This window comes from Triturus cristatus, chromosome 9, assembly GCF_964204655.1.
Source record: "Triturus cristatus chromosome 9, aTriCri1.1, whole genome shotgun sequence".
Lineage (NCBI taxonomy): Eukaryota > Metazoa > Chordata > Amphibia > Caudata > Salamandridae > Triturus > Triturus cristatus.
The window spans coordinates 384,502,063-384,529,619 of record NC_140592.1 but is presented as its reverse complement, the minus strand read 5'-3'; the positions used below and the strand labels follow the sequence as shown (position 1 = coordinate 384,529,619).

The window sequence follows — 27,557 nt, the reverse complement described above, 5'->3', positions numbered from 1 at the left end:
TCTGAGAAGCCAAGACAAGCAAAAAACTTGCCAGGATTTCAGTCCTCAAACAAATAGGCACTCCCTAACCAGTGCGTAGAAAGGGTCGGCGGTCGGTCCCGGGTGGCACGAGTTTTGGGGGTGGCGCCCCCCACGCTGTTACCCGCGGCCGTCACGGGGTGGTAAACACAGGGACCGCCACAGACGACCAATTGTCTAGCTATGCCACTGTCCCTTACCTATATTAAAATGCATGGAAGTATATATTGTTATTGCATTAAGGAAGTCAGATTGTCCCTGTCTTGGGGTAGGACAATTGAACTGTATAACTGTAAAAATATCCCATTAGCTAAACTATTGGTCCTAATAGTAAATTTGAAGAAATAGGTTGCAATATATGGTGTGGTTGTGAGGCCTAACCATGTTTACACTACCAACTCTTCTAGAACCAGTCAGGTTTCATTTATCAAACCTTAGCTCAACCCTGGGTAGCTGTGGCTTCGAGCAGTCAGGCTTCAACAAAGGAACAAGTATAAAGCATTTAGCAACTGCTGACCGCGATGGCCGCAGCTTAGTGAAGCTCCGACCAGCCGTCTGTAATCTTGCCCCATATTTCCACACATCGATCCGCAACACCGCAGGAGGGACCCTCGACGTGTGCAGAAACATAAAGCGACTGGTGAGAGCGAAGTTCGGCCATAGAGGAGCCCTCGGTGACCGCACAAGCGCAAGGGGCCCAGCAGGCTACCGAAGGCAGCGTGAAGGAGGGCGAGGCGCAGCTGGCCGGGATGTCTGTTCTGTTTTTTTGTTCTATTTTGATTGAGACATTTTATTTTAACAGAGAAAATACATCACCTACACCAAGTATCGATCATAGACCACAATGCAGCCGATGCTTGCCTCTGGTGCAATTTACAAGACAGAGGCTCTAGCACCAACGCAAAGAGCATCGGCGACAAGGGACACCGGCGGCCGGAGCGAAAAGACATGGGTCTCAATTAAATCGCCTGACTCAGCGACTGAAAGGAATCCCCCAGGAGTGGCACAGAGGTGAGGGGAGCGCTGCGACTAGGGGAAGGGCGGCCCCCAACATGGAGAAAGGTGGTCTTCCACAACTACTGGCTTCAAAGAGGCACAATCAATTCTTTCCCCCAGGGCACTCAGCAGTAAGAGTGTCAGTTGGTGAAATTAGGCACTGAGGGAGAAAGGCGAAACTGGAGCTAACTAACAGTGATATCCACTACTAATGAGCACAAAAGGGGTAAATTTGCTGCGAACAAGAAGTGGTGCTACTGGCACAGGAATCTGCAGACTTGGGGGGCGCCGAGGAGTATCAGCCCATAAAGACGACAGGCGTTGCATATCCGCCACTCCGCTCTCCTGTAGACCCCTTCATTGAGCTGCTGGGGACCTGGAGGATTGCAACCAGCACCATAGTGGGGTATCACTGATGCCAGACATTCGAAAAGCATTGTCCGGGGGTTGGAGTGGGGCCGGACTGGGACTCCCGACGGGCCGCAGGTGGTCGCACGGCTCCTGGTAGGTGGCGGGCTGTCCCCCCCATGCCCCACCCGGCGGCAACGGAAGGCACCACAAAATGACTGCAGAAGGACAACGGATGGCCCTCCAAACAGAGATGAACAAGTATGCCCAGCCCAACGGGTGAAGAAAGCACGGGCGCACCCCTTAACCAGACTCAAAGCGGGAAAAAAGGTGACTCCCCGACCCTGCAGGATATTATGGCTGCGATGCAAAAGGTAAAAACCTCCTTGGAGAACAAAATAGACACAGTCTCAACAGAACTGACCCTGATAAGAATTGATCTGAGAAATATAGGGGCAAGGGGAAAGAAGAATGAAGAAGCCATTGCCACGCTCCAAAAGGAATCCAAAGCTCTCCAAATCCAAGTAGGGGAGCTGAAGGAACTGGTGCAAGGGCTTGAGGCAAGAGTGGAGGACACTGAGGGCCGCTCTCGGCGGAATAACGTCCACATTCTTGGTGTCCAGGAGAGAGCAGAGGGCAGAGCAATTGATCTGTTCGTAGAGAACTTGATTTGTAAACATCTCCAACCTAAAGGCCTATCTAAATACTTCTCGGTGGACAGGCCTACCGTGTACCGGGTGTGGAGCCCAGACCAGGAAACCCCCCACGTCCAATTATAGCCCGAATTTTTAACTTCAGAGACCACAACGTGATTCTACAAGTGGCCCATACCAGACCCCAGGTGATGTGGGACAATAACACTGTCACATTCTTCCCGTAATTCACCCTCTGGGCTCAGAGACTTCGGTGCTCATTTTTTGAGGTAAAAAGGGCTCTGAGAGAGAGGGAGCTGAAGTATGCAATGATCTTCCCGGCCAGACTGAGAGTGGTTTTTGACAATAAGACGCAGTTTTTTTAAACCCTAGAGGAAGCTTGGTCCTGGCTAGAGGGATGTCAAACAGTCGGCCGGAGTAGCGGCGCAGAAAGAGAGGCGGCGGAGTAGGCGCTGTCACACAGAAGAGAATAGACACAAGGCGGTGCTGTGAGTCACGCAGAGAAGCAGAATGGCTAAGAATCAAACAATGTTAAATAATTGGGACTAGGACGATTTTAGACATGAAACCACTAGTATGGGGGACAATCGGGCTGTTGAATGGGGTAGGGGGTAGGGATGCAGATTCGAACTAGTTATTCAGGGAGACCTCGTGTTATGTAACAGGGTCTCGTGAGCTCTTTGCCAGTAGTTGTAAGATTTGAATGTGAGATACTCTGGCGGTGAAAATCATGAGGTTCAGGGGGTAGGGTAGTGTCTGGAAGGGGCGAAAGTTTCTGCTCCTCAAAAGTTTCAAATGTGTTTTGGGGCTAGAGTCACTCTACATAGTTGGGGTGGCGGGCAGTTTCTACCCATGGTGCAGGGAGGCAGGGAGGGGAGGAAAGTGTGGGAATGGGTTTTTCTTATTGTTTTATATGTAATGTTTTACCATCTATGACAACTGTATCTCAGACAGACATGGAGGGAGGTTCCCCTTGCCAGCTCTCAACCTTGCTCATCTCACAGGCCCTATACTCTGGGGCCGACTTAGCTTAATGGTATGTTGGGTGATACTCCAGGCATAATACACAATAGCGTAGTACAGTCAAGTGGTCCTCTGTAACCAGATACTGGGCCCCTTCCGGGTTGAAATAAAAGTTTCAAAATTATTTCCTGAAACGTGAACGGGTTGGGGGACAAAATAAATAGGGTCAGTAGGGCAGTCCTTCTTCATTCCTTGTTCTAGTTCTGATGTGATCTGAGGCTCAGGGGGCCAGGGGTGCCATATTTATTCCAAGAGAGTGACCTGGAGGGATGGTGCTGTCACTAGCCAATGGGCTACCAGGTCCCCTCCCTCTCTTTGATGACTATCCGGCAATGTGTGGTATCTAACAATCCCAGAGTGCACTATTCTGCCTACTCCCAATATGTCTGCACCCTTCCTTGGCTTTCAGGAGCTGGGTAGACCACTATAGAGGTGTGGCTAACTATGGGCTACAAGCCCACAGGAAAACCAGGTTGGTCACTGGTCTCCCCTCGCTGCCCCTGTCACCAGTCCATCTACCTGAACAAAGGACAGCTCCTCAGGAGTGTGATTGCTATTTTTGGCTACTGCTCTAGGTGGCTTCCTGCAAATGGGAGGTAACACCTCTCCCTGCAGCAAGCTGCTATTGTGCCTAAGCCTGGAAGTCATTCACACAATTCCCCAGGCAAGCAGAATGCTGCCTGGTAGCCAATGACCGTGTGAGACTACTGGACAGAATGGGTTACAGAGTGGCAACTTTCTAAAATTTGTAATTCTTTAATAGTGACATTATATTTGACTTGGGCATCAAGTCAGGTTTAAAGCCACAATTAATTTGATACCTTACAGTATTGAGCTAGGTAGTCCCATTCAGACGTTATCCAGGGTGAGGGATCAGCCGGTAACCCTGTGTTAACCAATGGGGCTACTAGCCATTCCACAGCAAAACGACAATTTAGAGGTGTTGCAGCTAAGACAAATGTATATAAATACATGTCCTACTTAACAGTATATAGCTCCTGCCTTAAGGCTACATAAGTCTTCCTTAAGGGAAACTTACATGTATGGTTAAGGAAGTGGTCGCTTTGCCATTAGTTTGAATGGCAAAGTCGAAATAACAGTGTGACCACTGCTCTTCTAGGTCGCAGTGGCAGGCTGAGAGCCATCTTGTACATTGTGACACACAATCAGTGATGCAGCCCTGGACACTCTGCCTTAAATGCCCTTGGTATCCTAGGTACCATATACTAGGGACTTAATAGTAAGTCAGTACTTGTCAATTGGGGATAGACAATTGGAAATACACTGTGCAAGGGGCTAGAACACTTCCACTGAGGTCTGGTTAGCAGGCCTCAGTGCCCTCTCAGAGTCAAAAGCTAGTAGTCCAAATGGGGGCAAAAAGTGGGAGGTAACCCGCAAAAAGCCTCTTTCCCTACACCGACACTGACTTCTGATGTGTTGTGTGAGTTTGTAATATTGGAACCCTTGTGGCTCCTGATGGACACCATAGACCAGTGATATAAGCATAAGAGCGTAGTGAAGTGATTACAGGTTTAGAATGTGGAGTTTGCGGTTACACGCAGAGGAATAAAGACGTGTTAAACTAAGCTCCATGTGTGGCGCAGTCATTGGAGAGTACCCGGGCTGGGGAGGATGCTGCAACTGATGACAAGATATTGGATAAGTAACCCAAACATCGACAGCGCTCTCCCAGGAAGTTTGCTGAAGTCAAGCAAACTGTTCGTTTGTGCCACATGTGCCACCATCAAAGTGTGGAATCGACATTTGGCCTATGTGGAGTCAAAGATCAGCCCCAGTTCCGAGTAAAGCATTCGAAGATAACGAAAGCTTCACTGAGAAGAATACACATCGTTGGACGAAAACCTGCTAGGAAGGCCGCAAAGAGAGGTATCGTGCTACTATGCAACCTAAAGCCATACATCATAAGGAGTGACAACACTGTGCGCAGAAGCGATCAACCAGGTGTCAGACAGTACAAAGAGACGTCTAAAGGGAAAGTGATACAAGAAACGGTCATCTGCTTATCAGTACTGATTAAAGAGAGTCTTCTTGTCACAGCACTGAATAGAGTGACCCCAGAGGAAGCACCCTGGGTTGCACTTGCAGAGGCATCCATACCCAAAGCGACACCCCACCAAAACTGCAGAGTGTGGCTCAGATCAACTCCAAAGGTCTCCAAAGTTCAGAAAGCCGAGCACGGCAATAGGAATCAGGAAAGTTTGCTTTTCCAATGGAGACAAAGAAAGGGGTCACGTTTCCACTCATTATCAAAGATGATCCAGAGGCCAGCATGTTGCAAGGCCTCAGAGATGGTTTGCATAAACAAGATAACCAAGCAGCGTCAGAAAAAACTTTACTTTCCATATCAGTAAGTTCCAACAATGGTTACAATGCTGCCTCCTTCTTGAAACCACCACTGCCATTCGATACTGCCACAAAGCAAAATATTGGTGGCAGGTGGACTGCCTGGATAGAGACATTTGATGATTTCTTTGATGCGATTGAAGAAGCAGATAACAAGAAGATTATCAAGTACCTTCAGAATCTTGCAGGCGAAGGTGTAAAATAAGTCATTAAGAAAATGCCGCAAGCTGACAAAATTACATACAGTCAAATAAAAGCAGCCTTGAATCTCAAGTTAAATCCAATGCCGAATGTAGATTCCAAAAGGTACATCTTCTGTCAAGAATGACAGAATGCCAAAGAGACTATCGACAAATTTTTGAAGAGACTGGATATGCTCATCAAACACTGTATGTTCAATTAATTTATTGATGAGGAAGCTATACGCCTCAGAGTGATTGATGGATGCCTGTCAAATTTGTTCAGACTATGAATGCTAAAAAACTCTTAGTCTGGAGTGAGTTATCTGCCTGAGCTGAAGTGCGTACCGATTGACAATCTGCTGACATGGAGGCCGGAGGTGCCTAGAGTGAGTCAGTCATGAATGTAAAAAGTAAGCCAAAGCACAAGGCCGAGGGACGCAGAGTGAATTCTCCACAAAAAAAGAAGTTGTGCTTCCGGGGTGGATTTTCATTTCCGCACGAAGGTAAATATCTCACCACGGGCAAATCTGCAAAGGCTGTAGAAAGGAGAACCGTGCATCACGGTGTGCAGACAAATGGCCGTCCAAACGTTCCAGAAGTGACATTCGACGCACACCCACAAGGCCAAACGACTACATAAGCTGAGGAAAATCAACATCAAACAAAGTCGATTGACATTTAAAACTTCGTCAAACAGTTCTTCCGTACCAATATCAACTGAAAGTGAAGAAGAATGTTGTGCCATGTCGATGTTTATCTCAGAGAAACGTGCACATGTTGGACTGGCTGCTTGTGATGAAAAATACCGGTCCAAGAGAAGTCGACATGACAAAGCATCAAAGTCGTTTAAACATTGTCTGAAAATCACACAAAAAGAAAATAGTTGTTCAATACCTTTCAGTATCGATAATAGTGCATCAATAAATATTATGCCTGAGTAGAAACATAATGAACTGTCTCCACTGCTCTGACTTACGCCATCGAAAACTAAAGTGTATGCATGGGCTGTATTGATGCCCTTAAAATGTCAATGTTCATTAGCAGCAACAATGAAGTATAGGAAAACAAAAGTACAAACACCCACTCATGTACTACAAGGTACGGCGTCAAGTGCCTGTTGATATAGGACTGATATCCATGAACTATAACATGAATGCTCATCATGAAATAGTAAGTCGATTCCCTTTGTTCTTTCATGAGTCGGTAGAACTCAAGACTATGAAAGTCCAATTACACATTAATGAGGATGTCCGTCCTATTGCTCAAAGACACAGACCGATTGCCTTCACTTACAGGAAGCTGTTGAAAAAGAACTTGAATTCTTACTCAAAAACAATATCAATGAGCGTTCTTCTGGTCCAACTCAATGGGTTTCTCCCATAGTGGTCATACCCAAAAAGGACAATGAAGGAGCTCAATGCATCTGTGTGAATATGTGTCATGCGGACAAGGCAATGGAAAGAGAATGACATCCAGGTCCGTACATTGCCAACATGAGAACACAACTGAATGGTGCAAAGGTATTCTCTTGCCTTGATCTGAATAAAGGATATCATCATTTGGAACTCAGGGAGAATTGCAGGTACATTACAACCTTTTCTATACATGCTGGTCTGTTCCATTACAAAATACTACGTTTTGATCTGTCATCAGCTGCGGAGCAATTCCAAGATGTCATTCGATATATCATACAGCCTGTCATGAATGCCTTCAATTATAGTGATGACATATTGGTTTTCTGAGATACACAGAAGGAGCTTTGTAAACCTCTCATACACATGTGTCAGTTGCTCACTGATGCCGGTTTAACTTTGAATGCCAAGACATGTGAGTTCCACAAGACAAAGCAAAAATGATGTGGCCATATCTTTTCTGAAGGAGGCATGACACGCAATCTACCTAAGGTGTAAGAGCTGTAAACTGGCAGTCTCCCACAAGATGTTTCCATGTTAAGTTCATTCCTTGGCATGACCAGCTATTGCTCTAGACACATACGAGACTTTGCCACTGTCAGTGTGCCATTAAGAGACTTGACGACAAAGAAAATCAGAAAATCAAACAAGCTATTGAGAATGCTGCTGAAATGGAATACTCTGATCCAAAGCATCATGCTGCATCTTCCTGGGAAAGATCAGAACCCTGCTGACTACTTCTCATGAGTGCCTCTACAGTGCCTGGCAACCATTCTAAGATGGCTGAAGCCTACATAAATGTTATCATGAAATCCAGCACCCCAGCTGCTATTTCGTTGAAACAAATTGTCACTGTCACGAGTCAAGATAGGGACATGCTAAAACTGAAGGGCATTATTACACAACAGTCTTGGTACCCGCACTCTCAACCTCTTACCGCTGACAGTGAATACCAGAAGTTTAAAAATGTCAAAGATGAACTGTCCATTATTCAGGAAGGTATGATTCGAAGATGTTTAAGAATAGTCATTCCGGAGAGTCTGTGACAACAGATAATTGACGTGGCCCATGAATGACATTGTGGAATTGTCGAGCTACAAGGGGTGTGCAGTTCCTAAAGGGGACAGGGGAAGGACAGGTCTTTCTTCGTGATGCCTTCACACACCCCGAAGGGTGTCATGCTTCATCATTGGGCTTTGCTCCTCGTCGGGCCGGCGCTGCAATGCCCGATGGGCTCACCGTAAACTGGGCTCTTTGGCAGAGATCTTTTGAAGAAGCCGTGGGGTGCGTGCGGGTAAGATGGCAAGGAAGTGGATATTAAAATAAGTCTGGAGCAGTTCTCTTCAGAAACAATTTTAATGGTTCAGGTAGTTCCAGCTTAGTTAACAAGTAAGTGGATGACCTACGTGGATGCAATGTCCTAGAGGGCTATCGCTGTGTTATGGGTCGACATGTTTCGTGTCTTTATAGCTCCTAACGAGTCATATGGCACTTCATCAGGACCTAAGTAAATAAGTGGTGCACTACTAGAGGTCTGGTTCCTGTATTTTAGGGTGGTAACCAGACACAATAGAGTGAAGCCCTAGTAGACCTATACTGGGCAGTGGAAGACCTGTAGGGGGAGGCAAGGTGAGAAACAGACAACAACAATAGAGGTTAAAACCTGAATGAACAGGAGGTGTCTCTTTTAAGTAGGAGACCTCACACCTGGCTAAATAGTGATGGTTCTTAAACATGCACGGGTAGTGGTACTTGAAAGCATACGAGTGCTTGAAAGCATGGATGCGAGTGCTTGTGTAGTGGAGGCATAGTAACATTGTATAGCACACACTCACTAGTGGTTATGGTAATAATGAACCTGGAAGTGACCAGTGCTAGTCATTTACATTGTACATTGTGTGGTTAAAAAATGAGGCCCCAGGGGGCCACGTGCTTGTTTAAGATAGGTACATGATTGAGCAGAGGAACCCTCTACAGCCAACGTGCGATTCCTCGTGTTTAAGTGCATGCCATGCCGCAGACAGGACAAACGGAGGAAGCCCCACGCACTCGGTTAAAAACATTTGTTGGCAGTTTTTGTCTGTAGTGTGGTAGCCAGGGGGTGCTGGCTCGCCGAGTTACATGCGCTTAAAAACATTGCACAGACATGCTAGGACACCCACTTGTGGTACACTATGGAGGCTGAGGAAGTCACAGATAGTCATAACGCTTAACTGCATGCTAGTTAGCAAACACTATGAAAACCGACACCGGCAGTGATATACATTCGATTGTAAGCGCAACATCGAATTTTGGCGGTGGTGCCGGAGAGGCCATAGTACGTGAATGGGCTAAGTAACGATCCTTATCAGTGCAGGATCTGTTACACAGGAGGCATGCACTCGATTGTAAGTGCACTAAAAAAACCATAACTAGGTACGTGATAGTACTGCAGGGCTTAGGCATACTTGAAAATTTGTCTATAAAAGTACAAATACATGCGTTACATACTTGGTGGCAGATTTGACAGCCCTCAGTTTGGGTCAACCACCTGAAAATAGTTGCTAATCATGGCTACTCATGCCCAGTATAGTGGTCTACGGCCTGACGGGGGAAATACAGAGCACGTTGTTGCTCTGATGCTGGAATGGAAAGAAGTAGTCTGGTCTCCTAACTTTACTACTCCTAAACTGAGAAAAATCCTAACTTTAAGACTTTCGGTATTCACAGAAGGCATTTAGGAGTCCTAAAGTTAGGAGTCCTAACTTTACTACTCCTAAACTGAGAAAAATCCGAACTTTAAGTCTTTCGGTATTCACAGAAGGCATTTAGGAGTCCTAAAGTTTGGACTCCTAACTTCTGTGAATACCGAAATGAGTAAGTGCCTTCTGTGAATACCAAAATGAGTAAGTGCCTTCTGTGAATACCAAAATGGTAGTAAGTTTAGGATTTTGTCTTAAGTTAGTTCTGTGAATCGGGCCCACAGTGTCTAATGGGCATAAGAACCCTAACGGTTGCCTCATCAGAGTCCTAAGAGGCGTGTATCAGGCCTGTGATGCATCTGATGTTTATGAGTGTGGGGCTTGCAAGATCTATGAAGACATTCCAGCACAGGAATCAGTTTGTGTGGGGTGTATCTAGGTTCGGTGCGCTTATGAGGTAGGTCGTGTCAGGGGAATGCACATGTGTGTGTATGGCGGTAGGTCACCTGTCAAAAAAGTGAGAAATTCACCTAGTATCAGTGAAGGGCATCTATGGTGGTGGCCCTATATCCTGTGGGTTTAGCGGTTGAGTTCTACCCAGGGGATATCGTCATTGAGGCCCCTGATATGGGATGACAGTTTGAAAACCGAGTGTTGTTCTTTTCTGAACAGTACGTCTTTTGTGATGTTTTTTGCAGGATTCCAGAATGGTCCAGCAGAGGTCGTTAGGGGTATGATTAGCTTCAGCATAGTGTGTACACATCTTGGTGTTGTTTTTTTTACATCTGATGTTACTCCTATGTTCCGTAATCCTTGTTTTAACTGGACGTGTTGTCATGCCAATGTACTGGCGCTGACATTGTGGAATTGTTGCCACCAAATGAGCTCTCCAAGACTGAGTTTGGTTTCCACATCTCGACAAGAGAGTTGAAAGAGAATTGAAGGCCTGTCATCTATGCAACTGCCTGTCATCGCAAACCACTCAACATACCTTAAACATGTCAGAGTTGCCAAAACTTGCATGGGAAAGAATTGCTGTTGACTTCTTCGGTCCTCTTGACAACAGACATCACCTGATTGTGATCATTGATGAATACCCCCATTTTTAGTTGATAGAAGATCTATCATCTATTACTCAAGGATGAGTCATTGAGAGATTAGATAGCATCTTCATGACATAGGGTGTTCCTGCGATCTTAAAGTCTGACAATGACCCACCTTTCAACAGTCGAGAATTCAGGGACTTTCTCAGTCATCTTAATGTGAAGCATCAGAAGAGCACACCTCTTTGGCCACAGACCAATGACCTTGTCAAACATTTCATGAGTACTCTTAAGAAAGCTGCCCAGGATGCTGCACTAGAAAATCTCAACCTTAAGACTGTTCTAAATTCAACTCTTCTAGCTTACCGTTTGACCCCTCATTTGAACACAGGTAAAAGCACTGCAACCTTTATGTTCGGGAAAGAAATGGCGACCAAGCTACCTCAATGGACCAACAGAAGATCACACACTGAGGAAAAAACCCGCATGAAAGACTTGGATTATGAGAGGAATATGAAGGCCTATGCAGACAAGCATCGACATGCAAAATACGTTTAGTTGATCCAGCGGGTTACCAGCTAGAGATACTCACAAACCCCATACTTACCTGGGCCCATTAAACACACATTCACATGAACTAGTAAAGTACCGCTGGGGTCAATTTGTTGTACTAATACCTGTAAAATGAATTTACCTTATCATTTCTTACCAAACCTTTCCGAACATATGTACTTTCCTCTGGTCAATGGACCTTTTAGTTAACCATTGTAGGCAAAAATTGACATAAGATAAAATCTCTTTTAAATAACCAGACTCTGGAGAGTTTTAAAATGTTTATCTAGTTAAATTCATGTGAGTCAAGAACCCAAATACAATTCGTACACCGTTTTCTCCAAGGAAGGAAATAAAATTTAAGTCAGAAAAATCGTTAAACAATGTTATTATGATGACAGTACCTAAATAGGGAGAAAATAGAGAGAGCAGTACAATGACATACTACACAGAATTATAGTTACCTAGGATGGTGTGGAAACCAACCCCTTGGCCAAGGAGCTGGAAAAGGTCCCCTGGCACAGATCAGGTGACAAAGGTTCAAGACAGGATTCAGGGATAGGATAGATGACCTTTTCTAGAGACAACGCCTGTGTCACACCCCTCTCTGACACTATCTTCCTCCTCAATTCTTCCGCGATCTTCTTCTATTATGTGCCTCCTCGATTCTTCCCCGATCTTCTTCTATTATTGGCTCAAATTCTAAGCCTGGAAATTGATTCTTCTTCAGCATTTATTCAGTTCTTTGACAGCATCCCAGTCTCTCAGCATCTCGGCAGTATGAGCAATAACTAACTAACTAAACTACCTCAATTATACCCTTCTAATGGCATGTACCACCCCTAAATGTTTCAAATTTATGAAACTCCTAATTCTGATTGGACAGGAAAGGGGGGATGATCCTCACACCATCACACCATGCTAAGTTTTAATAATTTTCTTTAGTCTATTGATCAGCGTTCCCGCCCCTTCATTTATTTTCCCAAGCTTTATTTCCCACCCGCATTTCACATTTTTATCAATAAAAAGTATACATTTAGTAATTTTCTCATTCATCATTCAGAATGTCTAATGCTTTCCCAGGACATGTTGTGATCGTGGCCTTGGCTGAGTTTCAAGAACATCATCATGGTTCCTGGTGGGTTACGAGTGCGCGTGCGTAGAGTATCACATGGTATATGGACTTTAGTATTGCTCTGATGCCCAAATACGAACTAAGTATAAAGAGTCAAAGAAACATGTTAGAATTCAAAATAAAATAATTTCACTGTATACCACCTATCTCTACTCTAATCCCATTTACTTATAAAAATCTTTCGCATTAGCATTTTAATAAAGTTGCATGGTTTAGTTTCAGCAAAAGCATGCGCTTTAACGTGTGAGTTCCAAGCAGCCATCTTGGAAGCGATTGTGCAGCTGCAAAGATTTCCCTCCAAGCAAAGACTCGTCATTACTACGTAGATGTAGTTGACGCATGCGCAGTACAGAATTCTGCGTCGGTAGTCATTTTAAGTCACACTCGGGTTATTTGTTAGTACGACACATATGCAAGCTTCTCCTAAGCTTAAATGTATGAACTGTAATGCATGTTAGTATTTACAAACATAATTATTATGGTATTACAAGTTATTTTGAGAGGATTGCATCTGAGCAAGTCTCTTTTATACGAGTCCTTGCTCCATCAACGTTCACTAGAGATCGAGTGCTTGTTCGTCACCATAGAAAACAAAAATCTGATGCTCTTTTCGCTGCTGAAACATTTAATGTTTGACTGGCAAAGGACACTTGGTGACTGGCCAACGTCCTGAGAAGTCCATTACATGACATTCCTTGCACTTCTGACATGTGGCTCATCACACATCATGCACTGATGTCAGTGTAGAGACTGGCTCTGAAAGGACAAGTAAAGAACCTCTGACTACTGCTGTTTCTACATCACCAACGCCGGTCATGAACACTTCTACTACCTGTCCCCAGTTTCTGAATACACAGTCTTGAAGACTCATTGAAGAGCTATAATTGTGTATATATTTGTAAAAAAAATTGGCATTTTTATTTAACAGAGGGGGCGATGTAGTGTTGTGTGAGTTTGAAATGACGGAATCCTTGTGAGTCCTGATTGACTCTGTAGAACTGTGACATAAGCATTAGAGCGTAGTGAAGTGAATGCAGTTTTAGAATGTGGAGTTCACTGTTACACGCAGAGGAATAAAGACGTGTTATACTAAGCGCCGTCAGTGGCATAGTCATTGGTGAGTACCCAGGCTGTGGAGGATGCTACAATTTCCTCCTGCCTCTCCTGCACCCGCAGATGGGCGATCATTGCAAAGGTTGCCTGTGACGCTTGGCGTCGAATCACTTGGTTCGCGTGTTTGTGATGAATGCAGGTAGCTATGACAATTAGTGTGAATTGGAAGACCCAATGATCATCGACACTTCAAAAGCACCTTGTGGCCTCAGGCTCCTCGCGGGGCTATGCCTGTTTGTGGGTAGCTTCAATGCCAGTTGTCCTGGGGGTCTTTTAGGGCGTGGTTGGGGCTGACAGTAGGAGCTCTGCTCCCTTCATACCTCCATGGTTAGACCCCTGATTGCTTATTGCCGGGCTCCCACCATAGAGATATGCCGCCCACCCTCCTGGCTTTCCCCACCTTTGTGGGACGGATGGGCACCCTGCCTACCCTAGGCCTGAAAAACTCAGGTGTCTGGCTGCATTATGCACATTGCTGTCTGTGGTGTCCCTTGGCTGCCCACGTGCACCATTTTTGCGGCTGGGATGGGAAGGCCCCCTTTCTGCCCACAGATGATTGTTTCCAGTCTGGCCCCTGCGGGCTTTTGTCTCTGATCTGGAAAAGAGTGTGCAGCCATGACCCTCCTGTGGGACAGAGGGTCCCTGCCTTCTGCAGGTCCAGTGACTTAGTCTGGCTCCTCCATGACCACAACCTCAGATCAGACATAGAGACCTGCCAAATTAAAGCATATTATTAGGCTGCAAAAAGATGCCAACCAGGATTTCCTCAGTAACTGCGAGTGAAGTGGTAAGAGCCCAGCACCTAATCCCTTCCTGGCAGTGAGTGTGGAAAATTGGGCATATAGAAGACCTACTCCCAAGTGTTGCTCTACGTACCCAAGTCCTTCCAATCGAGGCTCACCTACGGATGGTAGCGAGCCCATACGTGAAAGTTGAAAAGAACTTTGAAGAAAGAGTTTATGAGGCCATGAAACCATCAACTATCTCTCCCACTCTGTCGGGTAGATGGAGCATGAACATATGATAGGACCTGAAAGATGGGGGAATATGCCTGGGCTATGCTGATGTGGAGCCCAACATCGAACGTGAGTGAGAGGGGCCCGAGCCTTGGAAACCATTGTGGTTCCAGCAGCATTCGCTGAGCTCTCACTGGCCCTTGAAATCCGAGAGATATGGTGTACATCTCACACCGGGTCATACCCATATCTGCAACAGGTCTCTAAGGTCAACAGTCTCTGGCATTTTGGCACAATTTTGGTAAGGGAAGTGGGCAAGTCAGATCTATAACTTTTGGATAAGGATTGGCTCGAAGAGCTGGGTCTGTCGGGATGGGGTATGAATTGGGACTGGGTATGCACCTCAGCTGAATAAGGCTTCACCCTCCAGGGCTGCGGCAAGTCTGGATGTGAGCTGGACCCTTCCTGTGGATCGCCCACCGCTGCAGTGGTTGCCTCTCCCTGTAGCTCTCCTTGGGGCGGGTGCCAGCATTCTTCCTAGGCTGGAACCTAGCACCAAACTTAGAACTGGTGCAGATCAGGGGAAATCAACTGTTTAATTAAAAGAAGGCATTGCTAAGCCCAAGGTAGGTGTTGACTTGATGTGATTTTTGTCCAGTGCTCTGAATGTCAAAGTAAAGAAATTCAATGAAGTTTGGATAAAGATTTGGAGCAACTGTGACTCTCTTAACCTCTTCTCATTCATAGTGGCCTTTACCTCCAAATGCTCCTACTAGGAACTATCTCTATACCACAAATCTTTGAGGAGGCGTCTATAGGGATAGGCCAAACAAGGTATTAGGCAAGAGGAAATGCTATTTTTTGATGAAATATTATCCTCCTTACCGATTTTGTGAACTGTACATCCATCTACAATAGCACAATGAACAACAATGAATTGAATCACACTTTGTCACCGGTTACACCCTCTGTACTAATTAGGAAATTATCCACCTAAGTGAAAGCATCAAATTTGTAGCTTCATCAGTTGCAAGAGTAACAGATGGTTGTATGGCAGAAGCACACATGGCTGAACCACTTGTGCCTCTACAACATGGTCCCAACCACGAATTAGACTTAACCACGCATTCCTTTACCAGGCATGCGTTTACCATGCATGGCTTTACAACCAATTTCTTTGTAAAGGCATGTTTGCTAAAAGGAAATGCATTGTAAATTACCACTCCCCCCCCCTAAAATCCTATCTGCCTACCTCGCACCCCCTCCCTGAGCCCTAAAACCAACCCTGCCCTACCCTTGAAACTACGCTTTCCCCTCCCCTCCGCCCTGAGGCCTAAAACCCTACTCCTTACCAAAACATCCCCAGCGCCCCAGCTCTGAGCCCTAAAACTTACCCCTGCCCTTAAAACTACCCCTACCCCTTCCCCCACCCTGAGACCTAAAATCCTGCCCCCTTTAAAGTAACTACCCTGACCCCCCACCTGAGTCCTAAAAACTGACCCCACCCCCAAAACAATCACCCCAAACCCAGCTCCAGCCCATAAAACTACCCCAACCCCCTCCCCCACCCTGAGCCCGAAAACCCTGCCCCCTCTAAAAACTACTCTGGCCCCCTCGCCCGGAGCCCTAAAACAGACCACCACCCCTAAAGACTACCCCCAAACCCAGCCCCAGCCCCACTTACCTGTCCGTATCTAGAGCTTCCTGTTCCAACGCTTCCTCTCCATCCCCACCCATCCAGACACTAGACCGCTATCTGCATCTGGTAGGTGAGTTGTTACACACTCCTAGGCGGACTCTAACTTCCATGGCACAGTCCTACAGTCCATATCAGTCAACACATTTTCGGGGGTTTGATATGCATGGGCATTGGGCCCCTTAATCTAGCATTTTGTTTGTCCCACAGAGCCAGTTCTACTTACCAAAAAATGCCCACTAGACGTTGTCATTTGATACCCAGCTCCATACCAGCGAGCCAGGCTTTTTACTAATTTAAAGTTTGAGAATAGGCTGAGTTAATTTCAGCCCCAACACCTCTAATCATTCGCTTTACCAAGTAAAATTGGAGTTTATGAGCACCAGCTATCTTGAGGGAAACTTAGGAGAGATCCAGCTACTAGATGGTTTGATTCGTTTTTTGCCTCTATACCCAGGTCGGTCAACCAATGTGCACACCAGGACCACTACGGACCTCTACCAGTGTTTTCTCTGGCTTCGGCCTGCCCAAACATACTTCAACATCTTGGTGGTCTTATCATACACACTCATGCTCCACCTCCCTAACAGAGCAGACGAGATGGGGCGGTGGCGTACCCACTGTCAGGCCACGGAGGAATCCCACCTCAGAAGGCATGCAGCAGTCCTCAAATTCATTGTGGCACAGGGTGTCAAACAGCCCCTGACTCGCATATGTGTTAGATTCCTTGGTCCGTGTTCCAAGACAGGTCAGATGGGTAACCGACATAGCCGACCACTGGTACCCAGTGATGACCTCCCCACCAAGTGGCATGGCCCAATCTGCACCAGCTGACAGTTTCACCAGAAACAGGGGGTCCCTTCCCTCTCCCCCACTGCTGCACACCACAAGAGGGGCTAGGCTGGTTGCTGCTGGAAGGGTGCGGAAGAGATCAATCTCCCTCGGCCCCACGGATATGACAAAGATAATGCCAGGGAGCTGTAGCAATCAATGTTGGAGTGGAGAGCCACCCCAAAGCATTCTCAGCCGACCCAGAGCTGGTTAAGGTGCACCGCCACAGAGGAAATGCGTCCTGCAGAGCCATGTGCACCCAAACAGTGGTCCCACAGAGGGAATATGCCCTTCCAGGCAGCTGACCATCCCGCCTTATTCAATCCTCTGGGTCGACTGCATGGATCCCACCCATTTACCTTTTGACAGTTTCATGCCCTCTTCAACTCTCTCGTTCAAACTTCGTTTCAACTTTTCCTTACGGTACTTGTTGGCAATCAGTCGCGTAACTGTATTTAGCCTTAGATGGAGTTACCATCTTGAAGCATCCCAACTCCAAGAAGACACAATCCCAGCATACAGAGGGCCGCTACGGGGAACTACCTTTACAACGCAACTTTTACAACGCTATGCTATTACAACGCATATTTTACAACGCAAAAGCTTTTACAACGCATGCTTTTACAACGCATGCTATTATATGGTAAGTACTTTTACAACGCATATACCATTACAACGCATTCTTTGAAAATGCCTTTACAACGCATGCATTTACAACGCATGCATTTACAACGCATGATGTTATATGGTAAGTACTTTTACAACGCATATACTATTACAACGCATTTTTTAATTTTGGGATTTTAACTTAAATAAATATATCGTATAATTTAATGTTTTTTTTAAAAAATATAAATTTAAAAAAGTGAGTAGTTTAACAAAATATTAATACTTGAGTATTTTTCTAATATAAAAGAGTTTTTTTTAAGTTAAATTAATACTTGAGTATTTTTCAAAATAGAAAGAGTATATTTTAATGTAAATTTAAAAATATAAGTGTGAGTAGTTTAACAAAATATTAATACTTGAGTATTTTTCTAATATAAAAGAGTATTTTTTAAGTTAAATTAATACTTGAGTATTTTTCAAAATACAAAGAGTATATTTTAATTTAAATTTAAAAATATAAGTGTGAGTAGTTTAACAAAATAATAATACTTGATTATTTTTCAAATAATAAAGAGTATTTTTTTAAATTAAATTAATACTTGAGTATTTATCAAAATATAAAGAGTATATTTTAATTTAAATTTAAAAAAAATATTTTTAATATTAAAAGAGTAATAAGAAATGCTTTTCAGAAATAATAATACCTAAAGAAAAAAGAGCAGGAAAAAAAGAACTTACTTTAAAAAAAAATTCCCACGCTTTTGCATTGAAGTCTATGAGCTTATTTGTCCTTCATTTATTTTGGCAGCTTCTGAATATACAACCCGCGGAACAAGAAAAGAAGGATCAGAAAGAGAAGAAAGAGCAAATTTTGAAGGAAAAAGACAATAGAGTCGAGGTAAGGAACACATTTAGTAAATTTACATTAAAAAAGTAACTTTTTTAAAGAATAAATTACAATTTAAAAAATAATAACAGTAAACAAATAATGTTTTCAAAATATTTATTTTTTGAAAAATCATTAAAAAATAAACCATATTTTTATTTAATTTTGCAAAGCAAGTAACATTTTTTAGAAAACATATAAATATTTTAATTACATTTTTAAACATTTATTTACAGATTAGTTAAATAAAGTAGTCCGTAATAAATATTGATGCACGCGATGACGTAATGACGTGAGCGTCGACGTAATGCGCCATTTTGAAGAGCATCGGAGGAGGAAGCAGCAGGAAGCTGATCTGCGTCCAGGTAGGAAATATTTTCACTTTAAATTATAGATTAAACCTTTAATAGTGATACATATATAGTGAGGAAAGAATAAGGAGAGGTTGCGGGAAAACTAATTGATGTTTTAAATGTTTTTAAACATGTCCACAATAATGTCATTAATGTATGCCTATGTCGGGTCGCGAAAAGTTCTTTGTTTATTTAAAAATATGTATGTAACTGTTAAAAAATTTAAAGTTACTGTTCACAAAGTTTTTTTCTTAACTTCGGAACTTAAAAAAGTGATTTTGATCTTCATTTCTAAGTTAAAAAAAATTGCGTACTCGTAAAATTTGGGAATTAATGTTTGAATAAAAATTGGTGTTTATGCAGCAATGTGCATTTTGGATTATGGCTTGACATGTACAATTTAGATTGGTTTGAATTTTGGTGATTTTTTAGGTCGGAAATACAAAACCAAGTTTTCTGTAATTATATTAATGGCGTTCGGATGTTGAAACATTGGTCCAATACTATGGAACAGTAAATTTGTTGACATTGGTAGTTTTGCTAGAAATGAAGATTTGCACAAAAAAAAAGGACCCGACTTGTTTGTTTGAAATTTTTTTTAGAAAAAACGTTGTATGCCAATTGTAATTTGAAAAATATTTAAATTTGAAGCAAAGCAAGAAAGTAAGAAAAAAACTAATTTTAGAAAGAAAGAATGTTAGAAAGATTTTCCAGGTAGTCTATAGCCACACACAACGAAAATTGTTGTACAATAGCCAATAGTCTCTCAGACATTTCCCTTGTTTTGACTGTTACTCGTGGGTTTAGACTACCTGCGAGTGTTTGGGCTATTCTCATTTCTTGAAAACTTTGCTCCTTCTTCAAAGTTTCCAAAAAAGAGTAGAAGTTTGGATGAGGTTTGCCAATTGTGTGGTTGAAGGAGTTATGCCATCCCTCAATGGCATTGTTTGTTTTTGCTTCTCCCTCTAAACAACTCGTGTGGCAGTTCCACCACTCCACATGGAATCGTGGCTTCCTCCTGCGACCCGATCTGCTTAGGTGTCCAATCCATGTGTCCTCGAAATAATTTAGAATGGGTGCCAATTTTTCTTCGTTACTCGTATAATAAACAGATTCTATAATTGCAGTGTAGTACTCGTCCACACTATCGGGAGCAACAAAACAAAGAGCAGTTAATTTTTTTAGTTCAAATTGTAGTTTGCTATCACGAGAATATTCTGCAACTAGGGATGTTTTTTGTAATTTACGCCAAAATGCCTGGGAAAAATGAAAAAAACATCCCTGAATTTGGGTATCCGTGTACGTTTTAGTGATCACATTGATCATGCTCAATTCAAAATCAATAATTATTTTCCTAGGACTTTGAGATGTTTTACTTTTAATCACTGATAAAAGTTCAGTGTATGTTGCAGAAGTCTTATCAGGTAGCAAACTATATACTAAGGGAATTACACTATTGTTAATTTTGGCATGTATAGTGTAAATTTGAGTGAAAGGATGGGGTGTACTTTTAAACGTCCCATCCATCATCCAAATTTCACTACTTTCTAACTTAGCAAGGTTACGTGGGGTACTAAAAATGAGAATTCGTTTCTGAGGGTTTTCGTTGTCATGCAGAAGGAAAGGTTCATCAGAAAAAGAAATAGAAAGATCATGTGGAATTCTAATGTCAGAGAAAGAATGTGGTGTAGATAATTGAATGTTACTTGCCTGCTTTTGTCTTTGAATGATTCTTCTCAAATTAGGAATTATAGGCAGGTTACTAGCAACATGACTGGGGACATGCTGTGCAACCTCTCTTAAAATGGATCCTGTAGAATCATTGGAGGTGCTTGCAATAGCTTTCATTTCGTTCACTGTTTCTCTAATTTCTACCTCCATTGCAGAGGCAGAGTGGTTATGTTCTGTGGTTTTCACAACTAAATTATCAACAGTAACCGCTCTGCCACTGCAATGGGTAGTGTAGTATTGCACACACCTCCAATGATTTCTAGTTAAACTTATTCTTTCCTTACTATATATGTATCCTCCATGGTTTAATACATTTTTGCCCTTCCTGGATTTAATATACTTTGCAGCTTCCAGACTAGACATTATCTGAAAAGAGAAGAGAAGAAAAACAAATTAGCCTGAAAAATTAAATGAAATACCTAAAATATAACAGTTACACCATCCAACACTTTCCCTACTGCTGCACCTTCCTGAAGTTGGAATAGTAAATTGCACCCCTACACCATCAAACACTTTCCCTACTGCTGCACCATCCTGGAGTTGGAATAGTAAATTGCACCCCTACACCATCCAACACTTTCCCTACTGCTGCACCTTCCTGGAGTTGGAATAGTAAATTGCACCCCAACACCATCCAACACTTTCCCTACTGCTGCACCTTCCTGGAGTTGGAATAGTGAATTGCACCCCTACACCATCCAACACTTTCCCTACTGCAGCACCTTCCTGGAGTTGGAATAGTAAATTGCACCCCTACACCATCAAACACTTTCCCTACTGCTGCACCTTCCTGGAGTTGGAATAGTAAATTGCACCTCTACACCATCCAACACTTTCCCTACTGCTGCACCTTCCTGGAGTTGGAATAGTAAATTGCACCCCTACACCATCCAACACTTTCCCTACTGCTGCACCTTCCTGGAGTTGGAATAGAAAATTGCACCCCTACACCATCCAACACTTTCCCTACTGCTGCACCTTCCTGGAGTTGGAATAGTAAATTGCACCCCTACACCATCAAACACTTTCCCTACTGCTGCACCTTCCTGGAGTTGGAATAGTAAATTGCACCCCTACACCATCCAAAACTTTCCCTACTGCTGCACCTTCCTGGAGTTGGAATAGTAAATTGCACCCCTACACCATCCAACACTTTCCCTACTGCTGCACCTTCCTGGAGTTGGAATAGAAAATTGCACCCCTACACCATCCAACACTTTCCCTACTGCTGCACCTTCCTGGAGTTGGAATAGAAAATTGCACCCCTACACCATCCAACACTTTCCCTACTGCTGCACCTTCCTGGAGTTGGAATAGTAAATTGCACCCCTACACCATCAAACACTTTCCCTACTGCTGCACCTTCCTGGAGTTGGAATAGTAAAATGCACCCCTACACCATCCAACACTTTCCCTACTGCTGCACCTTCCTGGAGTTGGAATAGTAAATTGCACCCCTACACCATCCAACACTTTCCCTACTGCTGCACCTTCCTGGAGTTGGAATAGAAAATTGCACCCCTACACCATCCAACACTTTCCCTACTGCTGCACCTTCCTGGAGTTGGAATAGTAAATTGCACCTCTACACCATCCAACACTTTCCATACTGTTGCACCTTATAATGTTGTTTAAAAATACCTTGTTTTTTTGAAATTGGTTTTCTTGGTGAGTCTTCTGAATTGGGAATGGCCTGTAGGCTGGAGTAGAAACTTATGTGTTGATTTGAATCGTAAAACAAAAACAATTGTCTGCAAAAGTGATAAAAGGAAAAAATGAGAAAACTGAACGTTGTAGAGAAATGCGAATTTAGAATAACTTTTTGCAAAAATGATATTCCTTTTAAATTATAGTACATAACACTTTCCCTACTGTTGCACCTTCCTGGAGTTGGAATAGTAAATTGCACCCCTACACCATCCAACACTTTCCCTACTGCTGCACTTTCCTGGAGTTGCAATAGTAAATTGCACCCCAACACCATCCAACACTTTCCCTACTGCTGCACCTTCCTGGAGTTGGAATAGTAAATTGCACCCCTACACCATCCAACACTTTCCCTACTGCTGCACTTTCCTGGAGTTTTGAAAAAAAATTCTTCAAAATGCAACTCTTTTTAAAAAAATTTTGGGATTTAAATATCATTACCAATTAAATGGTTAGTCTAACATATTGAAGGTTCAAAAACAATGCTGTATAACAATACCTTGTTTTTTTGAAATTGCTTTTCTTGGTAAGGCTTCTAAAGTTGAATTGGCCTGTTGCCTGGAGTTGTAAAGTATGTGATGGAAAGAATCTTTCAGCAACGAAACAAACAATTGTCTTTGGAAAAAAAAGAGGAAATAAAATAACTTAACGTTGTTTTAAAATGTAAATTCTGATTAACTTTTAAAAATTATGACATAGAATATAACTAATACTACATAACACTTTCCTAACTACTGCACCTTCCTGGAGTTAAAATAGAGAAATGTACCCCTACACCATCCAACACTTTCCCTACTGCTGCACCTTCCTGGAGTTAGAATACTTAATTGTACCCCTACACTATCCATCAGTTATTTTCATTCACTTTATCTACTGCTGCACCTTCTTTGAGTTAGAATACTTAATTGTACCCCTACACTATCCATCACTTATTCTATTTCTGCACTTTACTGGAGTAACAATAGCAAAAGGAATGACTATTAAATTGTGGAAATTATAACACTGAAAATGTAAAATACCTTTTTCAGTTGTTGTTTGTTCTCGTGCCTTTAAGGTAATGCTTGCTGCAGGATAAAGTTATTTTTTTGTAACCGATTTACTCTGGAAATAAAAAAAAGTTTTATAAATTAATGTTACTTAGCCAACGTTGGTTAAAAAAAAAAAAGCAATTTTTGAAAAATATGATATTTGACAAATGAGTATGAGTAACAATTGGTTAAGCAAAACATAATACACATTGAATGCATTTTAAAATAAGAGTAATAATGGATACACCTACACTATCACTCAATTACTCTACTGCTGAAGATTCTGGGACTTAGAATACTAATAGTTACCCCAATAACATGAAACGGTTTTTCAGATGTAGTACCTAACTGAAGTCTTATTAGTAATTGTTACCCCTGCACCATGGTATAATTTCGTTTATGATGTAGTGAGAATGAGGAAAAAAAAAAAAATCACCTTTGCCATACAACACTTTAGCTAATGCTAAAAAGATATTTTTAAAGTAAAATAATTAAAATTAAATTTAATTTACCTTCACAATAGTAAAGGTGAGTCGATTACGTGGAGGTGATGCAAAATTAGGTACACCAATTCTTGTTTCTCAATATATTGCAAGTTTCTGTTTTTGGAAAAGAAAATAGTTGTTTTAAGTTGGTATATATTTTTAGTGATAACAAATTAGAAATAGTACATTTTAAAAGTTAGTATTAAAAATTTTGAAATATATTTTGTATGGAAAGCAAACATATTTTACGCGAAACCAAGGTATAAATTTTTTTTACTGACTTACTAGTAGTTGCTAACTAATAATGCTTTTCCGAACGAATTCAGTGCTCTCTCTGAGGAGGTCGCAGTGGAGGTGACAGAGGGTCAGGTTTTGACGTCTGGTCTCTCTGGTAGTTGATAATCAACTGATTGCAAAATGGTGTCTTCCTGGTATTTATAAGTTTTACTCTGTGTCACTATTAATTTTTTTAAAAACTGCGTTCGTTGTGTTTTTTTTTATACTTTATTTTACTGTGGAAAATGATAATTTAAAAATGCATTTAAAAATGTATTGTTTTCATTCATTTGCTCCATTTTGGCATCCATTTTGGAACATGTCTTTTGGTATTGTTTTCATAGAAAGTGTTGTAGGACAAGTTTTACATGTGAGATGGATAAAATGGCGCCTATGTGTATGTGTCTTCTGTTTTACTCTGTTTACTTACTTTCCGATGTAATCATGATAAAAATGTGTATGTACTGTTGTTAAATCTTTCGTTCTTTTTGTAAAACTTTGAAATGTGTGAAAACTGAATTTTATGGGGGATTTTGAGTATTAATTTTAATACTCGAGTATTAATTTTAATACTCGAGTATTAATTTGGTAATGCATTTCAGTAGATTTACGCTCAGTTTTTCTCCACATTTTAATACACTTCCCCACCCAAAAACCCCTAATTTCCCTGCATCCCGTGCCAGATTTTATTGTACTTTTAAATAAAAAAAAAAAAATTTGCGTTGTAATGGTATGCGTTGTAATAGATTTCGTTGTAACAGCACTTTTCAGTATTTTAATAGGTTTTGCGTTGTAAAAGTATTCGTTGTAAAGTAATGCGTTGTAGTAGTACTTGCGTTGTAAAAAATGCGTTGTAATGCTATGCGTTGTAATAGCATGCGTTGTAACGTCATACATCCGCCGCTACTGGCTTAACACCATCTTTGGGTTGAGGCTCGATTAGAGGGACTTGGACCCTTGAGTGATGCCAGGGAGTCAGTCTTCTATAAGCCATATTTTCCATATTTGCTGCCAGGCAGAGATTCAGTGCTGGGCTTCTCCCTCTTCACTCACCATTATTGAAGGAATCCTGGTTAGTTTCTTATCCTCCCACTTAGTGATATGCTTAAATTAATCAGATCATCATGTCTGATCTGAGGTCGAAGTCAGATGCCGAAGGGTGGTGGAGCCAGACAAGTTCTCTGGGCTGTAGAATAGGGTGCGCTCTGTTGCAAGGGGGGAATCATGGCAGCGCACCCTTTCCCAGATTAGAGATTGTAGCCCTTGGGGCCAGCATGTAAACCAGAGCTCGCAGGTAGGGAGGGGACCTTCCCAGGTCCAGCCATGGAAATGGTTGCACAAGCTGGAACAAATGGGCAATCATGGGACACCACAGGCAGCCACGTGTAGCATGCAGCCAGGCCTCACGGGTTTTCAGGACCAGGGTGGACCAGGCACCCACACTCCGCACCAAAGTTGGGAAGGATAGGTTTCCCGGCGGCATACCAATATGGAGAGCCCATGGGGCCCTTTCAGAATCAGGGCTCTGACCTTGAGAAGTCAAAGCGAGAAAGGCTTGTGAGACAGCCGCCAACTGTGCCCTGGGAGAGCCCTAGGGTGATTGACGTTCAAGTGACCCTCGCACAGGCGTAACCCCAGGGGTGTATTTGTGTTGATGAACAATGTGTGCTGTAACTCTCACAAATTCTTGAAGCTAGCTGTGTTGTTCAACAATGTGTGAGCCGAGTGATCCACTGCCAAGTGTCACAGGCAACTTTTGAAATGTTTGCCCATCTGCAGGTGCAGGAGAGGCAGGCGGAAGTCAGCGCCACCATCCACCCCCACCCACTGAGAGAGCACAGCACCCCATCAGACTTGCCCCCTAGAAGCCAACCTCCATGATTGGAAGAGGTGTTCCAGGAGCTAAGCCTGCAAGCCCACCATGCCGCCAGGAAAGACAGGCAATCAAGAGACTCCTTCCGCATCAGACGCAGGCAGCTTCACTAGTGCCCCGCCCCCATACAGAGCCCCACAAGTCTTAAAACCCCAGCCTGACCGCAAGGGAAAAGTCCACCAGGTACCTGGTAATGAGGAAGGTTTGCCCTACCTGTACATCAGCCATCCACCACCCACTGGGCTGGCTGGAGCCAGGACTCGACCCCTGCACGTTGTGAGTCTCCATCTTAGGCATGCCTGTGTGCTGACAGCCCCCTAACCCTGGTGGCAGGCACCAAAGGTAGAAAAGCCAGGTTCGCCCACACCTTCAAAGCAACTCACACGCTTCTGGTACACGCGTGGAAGCTTGAGCAGTAGGGTGCAGCTTTTCCTCCCACCCCTCAAAGCAGTTCACACCAGTGGTGGCTCCTCCAGTAGAGTGGAGGAGCATCACCCCACTAACTAAAATGCCCCCAGACACTGCCCAGAGATGAAAAATAAAATGGTAATAAAGTAAATTTATTACCATTTTATTTTTGATCAACCCATCCTGAACCAAGTGTCAGGGGCAGCAGAAGAGAGGAGTGGTGGGCTGCCTGTGCACTCAAGTTTAAAGTGTGCATGTCACTTTGGTTAGATGTTTTGTGATGGCCAGCTAGAAATGCACAAACTCCAATAAATTCAATTGTCTCAGACAGTTTGGTTGAAAGCAATCACAGGCCTCCAGTGTCCTCAGGAGCGCCCAGAGAGGCCACTCCCTCCAATCCTGGTGCTTCGCTCATGCATCTCTCATTCTTGTTAACAGCATGAGAGCAGCACCAGGCATTGGTTAAGCGAGTTGACTAGGGCCCACGCAGGAGCCTGGAATGAGAAATAGCACCAGACTGGAGAGAGGAAGACATGTCGTGCAGCAAGCAAGGTAAGTGGCTTTTTATTTTATGACATAGGCACCTTACATGTAGTGCACCCAGCAGCCATTTGCCCTCCTCACCACTCTCAGTAGTTGCCAGCTGCCACTGATTCACACTGTCTTTGAGCGGCACAACATCTCCACAGAGAGGAGCCAGGATTCCCTTGTGTCCCCAGCTGCTTCTCCTCCAGGTTACGCTGCCACCCGTGAAAGGCAAATCCTCAGTCACTCATAACCCGTACAAGCTGAGATTGGGCATGAGGTGGCCCAGGTGGCTGGGCCTTTAGGGGATCTCAGCCAGGTGATGCACTGCAATTCGATTACCTATGGTGTGTGCTGGTTAAGCATGAGTCAGTTGAGTCCTCCTGGCTGGAGGAGGCCACTCCATGCCCAGTCATTGTCCAAGCGCCCAGCAGCTGTACACAGTTCCACCAGCAAAGACGCACAGGGAAAGGGCTGAGCAGTGTGACTTGAGTTCAGTCTGGGAGACGGCCGAGGGTTCAGGCTGTCACTGTCAGTAACCCAGGGTGCTCCACCATTAATGATCCTTCTGAAAGTTTACATACAGAAACCTTGTTATTAGTTTTAGTTCCTCTAGATCTTCAAGTTTGATCGGCTTCTCGGTTCTCCGCCAGAGCCATTGCTAACCGCAGCG

At 43.3% G+C, this 27,557-nt stretch overlaps 1 pseudogene; it reads left to right on the top strand.

The window, feature by feature from the left end:
- Positions 1–13,611: 13,611 nt before the first annotated feature.
- On the top strand, positions 13,612–13,765 carry LOC146798006 (5.8S ribosomal RNA; annotated as a pseudogene).
- Positions 13,766–27,557: the final 13,792 nt, after the last annotated feature.